The sequence below is a fragment of the Lycium barbarum genome, chromosome 1 (genome assembly GCF_019175385.1).
Source record: "Lycium barbarum isolate Lr01 chromosome 1, ASM1917538v2, whole genome shotgun sequence".
Classification (NCBI taxonomy): Eukaryota; Viridiplantae; Streptophyta; class Magnoliopsida; order Solanales; family Solanaceae; genus Lycium; species Lycium barbarum.
In genome coordinates this window covers 17,758,227-17,769,216 of record NC_083337.1, presented here as the reverse complement: position 1 = coordinate 17,769,216, position 10,990 = coordinate 17,758,227, and positions in this window count along the sequence as shown.

Below are 10,990 nucleotides of genomic sequence, written 5' to 3'. Positions count from 1 at the left end.
TCACAGTTCCAGATATTCCATCCATCCTGGTACTACAAAGATGTACCGTGACTTGAGGCATCATTATTGGTGGAGTAAGACGAAGCGGGATATAGTGGAGTTCGTTTCCCCGTATTTGAATTGCTAGCAGGTTAAGTATGAGCATCAGAGACCGAGTGGTATGACTTAGAGGATGCCCATTCCTAAGTGGAAGTGGGAGAGGATAGCTATAGACTTAATGGTAGGTCTACCGAAGACTTTGGAAAAGTTTAAGGCCATTTGGGTTACTGTGGATAGCGTGACAAAGTCCGCGCACTTCATTCCAGTTCAGACTACCTATAATTCAGAGAAGTTGGTTAGGATCTACATTACAGAGATTTTCTGATTGCATAGGTTGCCCATTTCTATCATTTCTAACAGAGGCACTCTGTTCAATTCCCATTTCTGGAGGACTTTGCAGAAGGAGTTGGGGACTCAGTTGGATCTTAGTAACTCTTACCACCCGCAGATGGATGGTCAGTCAGAGAGGACTATTCAGGTGTTAGAGGATATGTTGCGGGCTTGTGTGATTGACTTTGGTGGTCATTGGGACCAGTTCTTGCCCTTGGCGGAGTTTGCTTAAAATAATAGTTATCACTTGAGCATTGACATGGCTTCATTTGAGGCTTTGTATGGTATGACATGTCGTTTTCCGATTGGTTGGTTCGATGCTTTTGAGGTGAGACCTTGGGGTACTGATTTGTTGAGAGAGTCCTTGGATAAAGTGAAGTTGATTCAGGAAAAGGAGTATGCGGAACGGAAGATTTGTGATTTGGAGTTCATGGTTGGTGACCAGCTCCTATTGAAGGTCTCACCCATGAAGAGCATAATGAGATTTGGGAAGAAGGGAAATCTAAGCCCGAAGTTCATTGGCCCTTTTGAGATTCTTCGACAAATTGTGAGGTAGCTTACGAGTTGGCATTTCCACCAGGTTTGGCGCGTGGTCACCTGGTGTTCTAGGTTTCCATGTTGAAGAGGTACCATTCCGATGGGTCTTATATCTTTCAGTGGGGCTCGGTGCTATTTCATCAGAATTTTTCCTTTGAAGAAGAGTCGGTACCAATCAGGGAGAAGTTGAGGTCTAAGGAGATAGCTTCAGTAAAGATGCAACAGAAGCACCATCCAGAGTCTGATATTCTTAGTAGATATCCCCAGCTCTTTACCTATTCAGGTACCTTTTCATTTTCGTTCGAGGACGAACATTTGTTTAATTAGTATCTGATGTAACGACCCGTTTGGTCATTTAGAACATTTTAATCTTTTTCCCCAAAATATCCTTTTCGCAGTCTCTTTTATGTGTTTATGACTTGCGGCACAATTCCCGAGGCTATCTAGAGTTTTCTAAGTTGAACAAACAAAAAAGGTTGACCAATAGTTACTTTTGGGTTATTGGGTTCAAAATCAAATTCTGACGGTTCTGTTAGGTCTAGAGTGTGATTTTTGACTTAGTGGGGTCATTAGTCCGCGTCATCAGGCGCTCGGTGGCGTTTTGGTTCATTGGTTGGGAATTGATTTTGGTTGGAGTTGACATGGGTCAAACTGGGTCAAGGAGACCTCTTTTGGGAAATCTGAGTGCGTGAGCGAGTTCGTAACGTGTTTTACGATAGACGTGCATGTTTGGTTTGTGTCCGAGAGGTCTCGGGTGAGTTTCAAGCGTTGGGTTGAATTTGGTGAAAAACCAGAAAATTTGGTTTTTTCGGTGTACCCACATCTCCGGGCCCGCCCCTGCAGGGTTTGGTCCGTAGGAGAAATCGTGGCTTGGGGGTTGGCCGCATCTGTAGACCTTCCCCCGCATCTGCTCAAATGAGTCTTTAAGTGAGGACAACATCTGCGGCCTTTTCTCCTTACGTGCAAGTCCGCACTGCGAAGAAAGGGTCCGCAGAAGCGGAAAACGTTGGCAATAGTATTAATTCCCCAATTCGTGTTTAGTCCATTTCATTCAAGAAATTGAGTCCTAGAAAGCATGTAATAGTAGATGTTGATGGAGAAAGCATGTTAGGCCTTCGGGCATGATTGTGGTGATAAATCCACTGGTTTGGTATGGATGCTATTATGTGGGCTTGTCGCCATATTTGCTGATAAGTGTGATTCTTGATTCATTCATCTCTATCATTTGATACCTCACTTGTTATATGGAAAGGGAAGGATAAAATTGTCGAATTGAATAGAGACTTGCATTCGTGACATGCATTTATTTACTCTATGATTTGAGTTGTTGTTGAAATTGATTTCATGCATGTCCTACATTTCCTTTTCCATATACGATTGATGTGATGGTAAGGAAAGTGATTGATATCCTCTGAGGTGTTTTCCAGAGAGCATAATAGAGAGAGAGTGCTCGTGATCGAGGTATTTACCGGAGCGAGGGAGTGCCGTGATCGAGGTATTTACCGGAGCGAGGGAGTGCCGTGATCCAAGGTATTTACCGGAGCGAGGGAGTGCCGTGATCTGAGGTCTTTACCGGAGCGAGAGAGTGCTTGTGTCCGAGGTCATTTGCCGGAATGAGGGATTGGTACATGGACTTCCCGGGTCCCCCATGAGTCATGACTTTGAGGCATAGCCCTTACATGTGTGTACGTATATGGAAATTTGGCTAGTGCATTGTATCGTATTGCATCTACATCATTCATCTACTCTTGACTGTCTACTTGGCATTTTATACACTTCGTCTGAGCTTATCCTTGAACATGCTTCATGATTGTACTTGATTGCTTACTGCTCTACTTGTTGATTTCTTCCTATTTATATGTGTTATCTTATCCTTGTCGGTTTATGATTCCTAAGAGTACTAGTGTTGTACTCATACTACTCTTCCTGCACTTTTTGTTGAGTGCAGAGTTTGAGAGAGGATGATGTTCGAGACCTTGAGAGGGACCTGAGGCCTTTCTTGTCGGAGATTCAGGGTGAGCCACTTGCTGATCCTGCAACCCAGATTTCCCTGCATTACTATCTGTCTCTTTGATTCAAAGAAAAACTTAATTATGACTTTGAGACTTGTATTCTGAGTTTTCGGATATTGTACTATATTAGAGCTCTTGTATGAGTCCAGACTAGGTTTTGGGATGTAGTAGTTATTATTTTCGCACTCTTCGTACTTTTATATGTATCTATTGACTTGGTAAAGTTTCTTTTTTCGTTCCGCAATTATTCTTTAATTGATGTGATTAAGGAAAGGGGTCGCCCATCAGGGGAGATAGTGTAGGTGCCCTCATGACCCGTTAATTTGGATTGTGACAAAGAGTATATTGGTAAGGGCAAATTAGCCTAAGTTATAAAATTTTACATTAATTAAAAATGGATTAAAAGAGTTGTTACAAAAAATTAAATAAGGAAGGTAAGCATAATATCGCAAACCACAAGGGATATTAGTGTTATGATGCGAAACCACATGGTAGAGAAGATATTAATAATTTTTACTGATTTGGGTTTTGAATTCAATTTCCTAGTTTATAAATCAATTGAATAAAAAATATTAAAATGGGTAAATTAGTCAAATTATTTTTTATTTTATTTTAGTAATAAATAGATTAAAAGATTTATTTAAAAAATTTAAATAAAGAAAGTTAGCGCAATATCATAAACTATAAGGAAAGTTAATATTACGAGGCCAACTGTCACGACCCAAGTAGCCGTGAGTGGCACCCACACAAATCCCCTAGTGGGCGAACCATACCCTTAACCCTTTTTCTTAATCATTTGAACAATTATAAATCAATGACCAGATATAAATCATGAATAAGTCTAAATCCTTGTCATAAATAAAATAATTGTGGAAGTCCTAACTATTACAACCCCAAAGATTCGAAAGTCATCGTACAAGGACTCTAAAACATAAAGTTGTCTAATGAATGCAATAAATTTCTAAAATAATCATAAATGTCTGAAATGGAAGTAGACATCCAAATAAGGAAAGATCTTCAGGCGGCATGGCATAGATAGGAGCTCACCCTCGGATCTTATCGGGAACTAGCTTCTGATAACGTTCAAATCCACTCCTCAAGAGAAAGTGTACACGGTCGTATGCAATATAATTTAACCAACTAAGAGTCGGGGTTGAGTCCACAAGGAACAATATACTAGGCGATCAAGCAAGTAAGGAATTTTCACTTTCTACACTAAGCCAAACACTTTTTCAATATTTGATTTCTGATTTAAAGACTAACAAAGATAAAACTAACAAGAATCAAGTAAAATGATCAATGGCCACAAGCATGGATACAAGGAACTCTCAAGTAACGATCTGACGTATTTTACGACTTTACAACTAAGAGCGAGTTTATGTTAATAGATAATGATTTTTAAAATCTCATTGAAACTTTTCCAACCAAATCAATGAATTTCACTCTAAGCTTTTCCAAGCCTTGGAGTGTGATATTAAGTACAATCAATTTAACCTCAATTTAACTATACTCTTCCGAGCTCAAGTTATTAGATTGGGTTTAAAGCCTCAAATCCTTATTGATTAATCTTTCCCAACCTCAATTTTCCTCTTCTGAGCTCAAATCGAATTAAATAGACAAGGCATAGGGTTAGATAATCCCTTAAGAAATATTAAAGAACAAGATTAATTAAAGAAACAATGACCCACTTCATTAGAGATAAACTTCATTCAATAATAAGCATAACAAGAGTTTCAATCCAAAACTTTAACAACATATATTTCCATAAACAAGTTTCAAGCATTGGAATGAAATACTACACACTTAAATAGTCAATACATAGCAAGAAATTGAAGGAATGAGTAAAGGATTAAAAAATTTCACATCAAAGTCTTCAAATCTTCAATCCCCAAGTATGGGTGTATGAACCTAGCTCTCCAAGACTTGTTTGAATGACCAAAGATGAAAAAACAAATCTCTTAAGTGTTGCTGTTATAGCTCCCCAATATTTCCACATCAAAATATGACCAAAATAGCCCCATATTTTCATATTTCCAAATCCCTCCCCCATTTTGCAATTTTAGCCACTTTTTCGTTGTCTTCAATTTAGCGTCTTTTGACTTGTTTTCACTTGGTTTCTTTTCCGATCACTTCTAAATCATGTAAAACCTGTAAAATGGAAGTAAACGATATTAAATGCACTATTTTCTCAATTAAACAAGTCAAAAGTCTAAGATTAAAGAAGAAATAAGTAGGAAAATACCAACTTATTAAACCCCCAAACTTAAACTATTGCTTGTCCTCAAGCAAATCAAAACATATAATCTCCTTTCAAGGAATCAACTCAATAGTGCACCAACATCATACTAAGTCAAAAAAATCTACTTTAAGCACAATCACATAACTTTAATTGGTACCAACAATTAATCCAAGACATATGAATCACCAACAACTTCTCAAAAATTGCATTTCATTTCAAGTGATCAAGCAGCAATTTAATCAAAGTAGCAATCAAGACATGACACTAATGCTTCAAAATTTGTCTCATTATCACAAACAACTTTCTTTTGTTCATTCCTCTTTTTTTCATTCCTCCCAATTGGAAAATGGAATACATTCACAACTCAAATCTCCATGTGCCCTCACAATCAAGAGAGAATCCCAAACTCACAAAATGTAATTCAAAATACAAATGGGATATCAAATGGAAAGAATTAACTCTCTTCTCTCACAAAGATGTTCAAATGCACAAGTAGTACCATAAGCTTGCCCTTCATGTATTTCTCCACTAATGTAGACACACTTGGTTCAAAATCAATAGGACTTAAAGGGTTGTAATGTAGGCTTTTAGTTAAGGTAGGGGCATAATTTGAAAATAATGACTCAAAAACCTCCCTAAGCACTACAAATTTCAACAATCAAAGCACACTTTCTTTAAAACTTTTCCACCATTTTGTTCATCTTTTGTCACCACCTTGTCTTCTCATTATTCACAACTCTTTATTGTTCCTTCATTTTTCTTCATTCTTTTTGTTGTTGTTTGTTGTTTGTTTGTTTGTTTGTTTGTTTTAAATTTCAAGGAAGACCACTATTTTTTTTTTAATTTTCACCTTTCAAGCAACTTACACATCACACTTTACCAACCACCACCCCCAAACTTAGGCTTTTCGCCTATGTTTGCACTTTCAACGCACTTAAGGAGGTAAGGTAGCAAAAAATGGATCATGAAGAATGGGGTAAAGCTTGTAACATGGCTGTCAAAGAAAAGGTTAAAGGCTCAAAAGGGATTAACTAGGGAAAATATGTAAGGGTAGGAAATTTAAGGCACAAAAGCGGTTTAAGAAAGGCCTAACATTATTTTCCAAACCAAGTGTAGTCTAGGATTTCGCCTTGAAATTCATTCCGGGCAAGTTCTAGACCACAAAAAATGCAGAAGAATTCACAAATAAACATCACCACACATGGCACATGAAAACTCAAGTAGAATATGTATCTAAGAACCAATTGAAATAAATGAACTCAAAAAGTCACTCATAGCCAAAAGAGACTAATTAGTAAAATAAGAGCAAAAAATTGAGTCTAAAAGTCACAACAAGAATCCTTACTTCAATCGTTTTGCTTTTTCAAAAATCAAGAATTCATATGCCAAGGTTTAACTGTGTTGGTACCAAACAAGCCAAAATTGGCCAAGGAGTAAAAATCACATCCCAACGCCATTCCTACAACTAAACTACAAAAAACTAACGAAGCTAGTAATAATTTTTTTTAAAGAAAAATCATAATAACATAAATGTCATTAAAAAAAAAAAGCAATCTACCAAATTATCATTCATCATGACATATCACATCCCATCACAAAAATATCTATCAAAATAAAGTCTCCCCCAACTTAAAATGTTGCATTGTCCTCAATGTAACTAAGAAGTGAAAACCAAAGTTAAGAGAGACTCCCTTAGCACATTCTCTTGTTTTCGTTTGCTTGCCATGATCAAACTATCACAAGAAAATTCATCCATGCTCCGAATAATTTTAGATCACAATTCAGCCCATAATCGCAAGTTGTAGTAGGTAGGGGTGTTCATGGTTCGGTTTGGGTCGGTTATTGATTAAAACCATAACCAAACCAATTTAGTCGGTTTTTAAATGTCTAAAACCATAACCAAACCAAATAAAATAATAACCACCGGTTTGGTTATTGTCGGTTTGGTTCAGTTTGGTTGGATTTTTCAATTTATGACTAGCAGCCATGAGACTTATCAGTAAAACATTAAAAAATTGAAAAAGACATGTCTTTTTTTTTTGTTCAAACGATAACTTTTATTTATCGTTTAAGGTGGAACATACATCATAGAAATATTTTCACTATTAGTGATAGTGTCATACTCAAGTTACCCAAAGTTGCTAAACTATTACATATAGAGCTAAAAACTAACTAAGTAGTGGCTGCACCATTTTTGTCATCTTAATACACATACCTGGAAATAAAGTAGAGCATAGGAGCTTTTAGTTGTTGTTACAAACATACATATTAATTAAACATAAAGACTACCTAAAATGAAAATGAAAATATATGAAATAATTTTTTTTTTGTGTAATGATCCCAAACTTTGGGGCAATACTTGCATTTTGTCCTCAATTCTCCCATTTTATTAAAAACACTTTGTGTAATGATCCCAAACTTCACATGTTTTTCTATCATTATCCCCAGGGCTAGGGTCTCGACTACAAAGAGTTATTCTTTTCTGCCTTTTAGGAGGATTACCCACTGAAGAAGTATTAGGGCATTACCATGTGCTTGAGTTGCAGCAAATGCTGATGTTACTGAAGTATCTTCTATAGGAACCTCCAAATCTACAACCACTGTTCTTTTCATATGAAAAATATTAGAAGTTTAGGACCCATTCAGACAAGAAAAAAGAAATGTATAAATTCAGGAAAAAAAAGAAGAAATAACCTAAAATCAAATGGCTGACAGGCTAAAAATTTAAGTTAAAGACATTAGATGCTAACGCGAGCTTCTGTTAGTAGGTTTACACTCAACACTTAAAGAGTTAAAAGACTTAAAGACATGGGTTTGGACATATTCTTAAAAACATGGGCCTTAAACAATCATGTGAAATAAGTAGACCAAAAATCAAATTAATGATTAAAAGATATAAAATATTATAATTATTTATGAAAAACTAATATTATACATATAAATAATTATAAAATTTATGTATATAATTTATCGGTTTGGTTCGGTTTTTTATTCGGTTATTTTTTAATATAACTATAACCAAACAAAATATTATCGGTTTTTAAAATTTAAAACCAAACCAAAACAAACCAAACCAAATGTCGATTTTTTTATTCGGTTTGGTTAAATTTTCGGTTTGGTTTTGGTTTTAACCAAAACCGTGAACAGCCCTAGTAGTAGGACGCAATTTTCACGTGAAGGACACAAAATATTCAATGCTCCTAATCTCTCCTAGAACACCCTACACTTACTTCTACACATCTTCTACTAGCGCTCAGTTGCTCAGACTTCACCGTCGAATGAAATCACCTCTCAGAAAATTCATTAAACACTTTACGTGCAACATTTTAAACAAGTTTTTTGAGGCACTTAGTTAATTGAATTACCCTCCTAATTTAATGGGAATTATAGTTCAATCAATGCTTCATCTCAATCAAACAACAACACAACAAGAGTTTCACAAATTTGTGCTCTAGCTCCATACCAAAAGAACCCTAGGAAAAGAGAATAAGAAAACAATCTGCCAACTAAAGAATTTGAGGGGAGAGAGAGAGAGAGAGATAGATAAAGAACGAAAAAGAGAGAAGAGAAGAAGAGAGGAGACGCTGGTTGTTTTGGAACAGGATTGTCTCAGCATTTGTGGCGTGAGAGTGGGAAGTAGGGCATTGCATATGAGGAAGGGAAATAAAAGCCAGGGTCTGCTATGTTTCAAAACTGGAACGCTACTTACAATACATACCAAAGTGTCTCAAAAAACTGCTCTTGACACTTAAAATTTGCATTCTGCATTTTTTTTTAATAAACCCAAAACTAAAGTTGTTTTATGCAAAATTAGAATAAATTGCCAGTCAGTGTATTTACTTAAATCCTACAATTGCTTTTCAACTTAACCCTGACCAAACAAATTCCAAAATTAGTATAATTTGGTAGAACGATAACAAAAAAAAAAAAATCTTATCCAAAAATTAAAATTTCAAAATTAATTTAAAATAAAGGAAACATGTGTTGCCTCGCATAAAGCGTTTGATTTAATGTCGCGGCACAACAATTACCAACTTTACCACTTTTCCTTCCATTTGGAAGACATGAATTTGCCCCCCAACTTTGAATCAAGATTATAATGATGGTCATGGGGCGGTGGTAGAAAAGCAAAGAGGTCAACTCTAAGGTGTCGCATCTTTCACTTCTTGGCCTTTAAGTGAGGGATGTCATTTTGTCTTCTTGGCATGACAAACATCAAAATGAAAACGCTTGGTTCTTCATCTCCATAATCCTCCATAGACTCGGTTAATTGAACTTCCATTTCACCAACAAGAATAAGGTTGAAAAATTGTTGGAATATGGTCTAAGGCGATCCATTTTCAAATTCGCTCCATTTTTGAAATCCTCATCCAAAAATGAACTAGAGTCTTCAAAAGCCATTTCATGAACTTTTTTATGCAACTCTAGTATCATTTCTTTAATCTCGGCATCTTGTGTTATTTTTGGGTTGGTCGGTTGGGAATTCACCATTAGCTCTTGAAAATCAAACTTCACCTCTTCTTCATTGAAAACCAACTCAAAACTACTATCCATGGCCCTTTGATATTGAGCATCACATGCTTCAATTTTTGCATTCAAATCAGTCTCCAATTCTCGAATAGCAATTTCAAGTAACTCTACTTCTTGACTTTGCTCAACATGAATTTTTAGAAATTTTTCCATCATCCGTGAAATGCCTTCACGGTGATCTTCATAGACTTCAAGTTGTTGAGCTTGATTCATAAGCCACTCTTGGCTCACAATTCTTCTTTGTCAAGTTTGGCTCACAATTTCTTCTTTGTCAAGTTTTCTTCATGGTGATAGTCGTTCAAAGCTTGTAAAAATCCATCCATGGTGAGAGCCACATTTTGGATAGTTTCATCATCTCCACGTTGAAATTCTTCCCACAATTTGGTCAAGATTTGCCCATATTTTTCATTCCTCCCCATTATGCTTTTCAAAATTTCCTCAACTTCTTCTTTCTGAGAATTAGTGATTTCTTCTTCAAGATTTTTCTCTTCTTAAAGTTGAACCACTTCTTCATTTTCACAACTTTCGTTGTGGTCACCAAGAATTGTCGGGCTCATCTTTCAAATTTGAAATATCTTCTTCAACCAATTCATTTTGAGGAGTAGACACTTCCAAGACAATTGAGGAATTGACATCCTCAAATGAATCATTCATTCATTTCATAGCTTCTCCATTTTCTAAACTGGATTGTTGGACGAGTTTTTGCTCTTCCTCCATTTTAGTTTCCCATTCTAAGTATGTTTGGAGCATTGCCATGGTGCCTTCATATCCGGCACTTTGCCCTTCACTTGCCATGTCATTGTTCCTATCAATCTCAAAAGCACAACTAACATTTTCGTTAGAACAACTTGGGGGAGGGGGAACAATATAATTGGGACAATCACTCCAATATCTATCTTGACCATAACATATATTACAAATACTCTCATTATAAGATTGAGACGGTGCACATATCTCTCTCCTGGGAGCATTGTCACAATCTTGCCAAACGTGGGGTCTTCCACAATATGCACATGGGTCAACAAAATATGGGTTGCAACCATCAAACCCATTTTCATTCCATGATGTCATCGTAAGAAAAGTAACAAAAATAAATAACAAAAAAAAAAAACATGAAAAATCACAAACACATATTCACAAGTTTGGACCAAAGCAAGCAAGCTTAAATCTCAAACTAACCCAAATACGTCAAATTGATCCACGGCAACGGCGCCAAAATTGATAACGTCCAAATCCACTCCTCAAAGAGAAAATGTATACGGTCGTATGCAATATAATTTACCCAACTATGAGTTGGGGTCGA